This window comes from Psammomys obesus, unplaced genomic scaffold (genome assembly GCF_907164565.1).
Source record: "Psammomys obesus unplaced genomic scaffold, mPsaObe1.curated_primary_1811, whole genome shotgun sequence".
In the NCBI taxonomy this organism is placed as follows: Eukaryota; Metazoa; Chordata; class Mammalia; order Rodentia; family Muridae; genus Psammomys; species Psammomys obesus.
This window is the reverse complement of record NW_026591086.1, coordinates 17,106,976-17,111,300: the sequence shown is the minus strand read 5'-3', so window position 1 is coordinate 17,111,300 and position 4,325 is coordinate 17,106,976. Positions and strand designations below refer to the sequence as shown.

The 4,325-nt window shown below is 44.1% G+C and overlaps 1 pseudogene; it reads right to left on the bottom strand.

Annotated features, from left to right (window-relative positions):
• Positions 1-2,736: 2,736 nt before the first annotated feature.
• LOC129678984 (adenosylhomocysteinase-like) lies at positions 2,737-4,019 on the bottom strand (annotated as a pseudogene).
• Positions 4,020-4,325: the final 306 nt, after the last annotated feature.

Below are 4,325 nucleotides of genomic sequence, written 5' to 3'. Positions count from 1 at the left end.
TGTGTGTGTGTGTGTGTGTGTGTGTGTGTGTGTGTGTGTGTGTGTGTGATCAACTATATGCTTCTGGATTGTTTAATATACTAACAGTGTAGTCTGAAGTAAACACATATGCAACAGGAGAGCACAGAGAGGAAGGCACTGTCTTCCTGATGTAAATACACATCCTCATTATCCTGAACCAGCGACAGTGCCTAGCATCGCCACAAATGCTGACATAATGCAGCCCTGCAGAGTACTCTTGAATCTCCAGACATGCTAAGCCAAGAAAAGCAATTTTTATTTTTTGCTGATAAATGGTTTAATCAAACCTAACAGATGAGGCAATATATTTTGAGAACATTGCGTTGTTCAGATCGTGAGGTCAGTGATTTTCTCTGGTGCAAACACATTCCGGTGTAACTGAGTGTGTGTGCTGGGGAGGAGGGATGACATAGATTTTCTGCAATAGATTGTGTAGCATTTTCTATCTAGAAATTATTTATATCCGAAAGTTCTATAAAAAGGAAAAAGGCATCAAAATGGATAGGTTTCCTGTGATTTTACAAAAAGAAAATAAACTAACAGTACAACATTATTCTTCACAATAAATCAAGACAAAAAATTAAGATTAAAGTAATGAGGGAGCGAGTAGAAGCTGAGTTTCGACATACCTTTCAAATTCTAACTCATCCCGTATATCATACAAACTCGACTTCGGCAAATGTCACAAAAAATAATGGTCACACAGTCCAAGTACTGTCATGTAATTTGTGTAAGTTAATTCTGCAAAAGACGGGACAACGCCTTACATTATTTTTCATAGCAAGCCAGCCTTGTGTCCCAGCCAGTATTCTCAAGCATCCGCTGCTGTGTCATGTGCTTGCAGATTTGCGGCATGTTTCTGCATGGGTCTGCTCATATTCTGGAAACTGCACACTTCCAAAGCCATCCTCACAAAACCTGCCATGGAACAACCTTAGCCTACGATCATATTATGTTGTTACGGGGTAATCACCACTCCTTGCGTAGCAGATCACTCCCTCACACACCATCATTTTGAACTTCTGACGACCCATGTATGCAAGCATATCCCCATTTACAGAGGGAGACCTTGAGGCGCAGGGACCTTAAAGCTGCCCTGAGGTCAGCCAGCTTTGGGAAATCCCTGCCTATATTCCCCAGGATTCCTGCCATGCTCATGACTGCCAAGAAAGAGCTGTGCCCCGTATGGACTATAATGTCTGCTCCACAGCTTACTTCCTAGGACTGCTATGCGAAGTTCTACCTTCACATTTTGTTGAAAGTCAATGTGGTCTCAGGGAGTTTCTCTATTCATGTTTTCTTTCTTTCTTTTTCTGACCCATTCCACATGTACTACATTGGAAGTTCTGAAGATTCTATGACTAAGCAGAGTAGAAATACCAAGAACAAAAGCCCTAATTGCTCCCATTTGCCCAGTTACCAAGGACTGTGTAACTACCCAGCATGTGTGACTTTCAAGGCTAAAGCCAGGCTGTCCTGTGGAGCACAGTTTTAAGTGCAAAGGCCAGGACATTTCCAAGAAAGCCAGGACACCCTGAGTTTTAAAAAAAATTAGTTAAATTAGGTGAATTTAATTCACCGAAGGCAATGTTCTTACTAATAAAAATGCACCAAGGAACTGAACAATCAAACTTACATTGAACAGTTCCATTATGAAGATAATTTACGTCAGCCCTTTATTGAAGCATTGTCTCTCTTTATTTCTTCCTTTCTTCCTTTCTTTCTTTCTTTGGAACTAGAATTTGTATTTAATCTACCTTCCTTTGTTAACATTCTAAATAGTCTTTCAGAGGCCCTGTGTGGTAGTCTCCTGTCCTGTTCCTTGTTTTCTCCCTCTTCAGATATCTATCCCATTTGCCTTTCTGAATGAGAATTAATCATCTTACCAAGGGTCCTCCTTCTTGCTTAGCTTCTTTTTGTGTACAAATTTTAGTATGTTCATCCTATATTATATGTCTAATATCCACTTATAAATAAGTATATACCATTTGTCTTTCTGCTCCTGGGATACCTCACTCAGGATGATCTTTTCTAATTCCCACCATTTATTTTCCTGCAAACTTCATGATTTCCTTGTTTTTAATTTCTGAGTAGTATTCCATTCTGTAATCGTACCACAGTTTCTGCATCCATTCCTCCGTTGAGGGACATCTGGGTATTTCTTTCTATTATGATGCTCTACTTGTCACTTGTCCTTTCTTGGTTGTCTCTTAATCTAGTCTAAGCCCTGTGAAATAGGTACCAAAAGTACCAACCTCAATAATTATGAGGTTTAAGATACAGCCCAATAGTAAATAAGCCAAGCTCTCAATGGTTCCTGCCTTTCGCTAGAGCTCTTTCTCAGAGCCTGGTCAGAGAAACCAGCAGATCTGTAAACCAAGCATACGTACCTAAAGACCAACTGAGGGCCTGGATGGTGAGGTACATGAGCTTATGACCACCATAGCAAAAAAACATCCAGCCACAGGACTTCCAAGACTTTTGAGCTCATACCCTCTGTAGGTGGCACCAAGGTACCTCTGTCTTGACTGGGGACTCTCAGTTCCCCTTGCCACACCTGGACAAGTATGAGGGATACAACAGGGAGTGACCAACCCCAGTGGGGGACAAGCACACGGTGAAGCAACTTCAAAGTTGATGACATTTGCTCTTGGGAAAGAGAAGTAGGACCTGGAACAAAAATCACAGCTGGAAAGTGAAGGGCAGTCCCGGCTCTCACCAGCAGTTGCTGTCAGGATTGAAAGGGCCATCAATGGACATGCCCAGGTACTAGGCCTGCTTCACAGCCAGCTTTGTCAGCTTCACATTCAACTTGCCCAGGTGGGCTTCAGCCACTGCCTCATCCAGTTTCTTAGGCAGGAAGTGAAGCCCAACAGAGTATTTATCCTGGTGGGCCCACAGCTCAATCTGTGCCATCACCTGGTTCGTGTAGGAGTTGCTCATCATGAAGCTGGTCTGGCCCATTGGAGAATCCAGATTGACCAACTGGCCTTCAACCAGCAGGATGATGTGGTACCCATTCTTAGCCAGTAGAGGTCCACCTGGGGCTTGATATTCACTGTCTCCAGAGCATTCTTGTTGAGCCACTTCACATCAACCTCCACATCAAAGTGTCCCATGTTACACACAATGCATCATCTTTCATCTGTTCAATTGTCTGCCGAAGATGATATCAGCACAGCCTGTGGTGGTGACAAAGATGTTGTCCTCCTTACACACCTCATCCATGGTTGTCACCTCATAGCCTTCCATGGTAGCTTCCAGTTCATTGATGGGGTCAATACTGGTGATGATGACTTGGCCCTGAAACCCCTCAGGGCCTGGGCACAACCCTTGCCCACATTACCATAGCCTGGTACCACCACCACCACTTGCTCACAATCATCACATTTGCAGCCCATTTAATACCACCTGTGAGGGACTCCTGGCAACCATAGAGCTTTTCAGACTTGCTCTTCGTTACAGAATTATTGACATTGAAGGCAGGCACCTTCAGTATCCCACTGGCCACCATCTTGTAGACCCAGAAGTGGACCCTAGTAGTGGTCTCCTCAGAGAAACCTAGGATGCCTGGCAGAAGCTGTGGTTTTTTGATGTGGAGGAGGCTAGTGAGGTCACCACCATCCAGAATCGTGTTGAGGGGTCCGTTCTTGAAGTGCAACATCTGTTCAATGTACCACAGGTTCTCCTCTGCTGTCTCACCCTTCTGGGAAAACACTGTTTTGCCTGCCTTGCCATTGGCAGCTGCTGAATGATCCCGAGTAGAGAAAATGTTGCAGCTGGACCACAGCACCTCAACACCCAAGACCATGAGAATCTCAGGGATGACAGCAGTCTCTACAGTCACGTGCAGGCAGCCAGCTTAAGTTAGTAACCTTCAGTGGCTTGGAGGCTGAGTATATCTCTTGAATTCCCATCAAACCTGGCATCTCATTCTCAGCTGTGTCCAAGGCCTTTCATCCCCAGGCAGCCAGTCTGATACCTGCGACTTTGAGGGGCAGTTTATAAGACGTGATGGCAGTGCTTCTGGTGGGACAGATGAACTCACCGAAGAGGGCTAGGTGGCTTGGGGCAGGGCAACATTGTCTTATTTTGTTATTTATTTATCCTAAGTGTTAGATCTTTTGTACTTTGTGATAAGAGACATATCAAAGAATATGCTATTAAGAAAGCCTGACTTACCTGACTGGAGACACGGCTCAAAGGTTTAAAAAAGTGGCTGTGCCTTCAGAAGACCGGAATTTGGGCCTCAGTAATTACATTGAGAAGCTCACAACCATCTGCAATTCCATTGCCAGGGCATC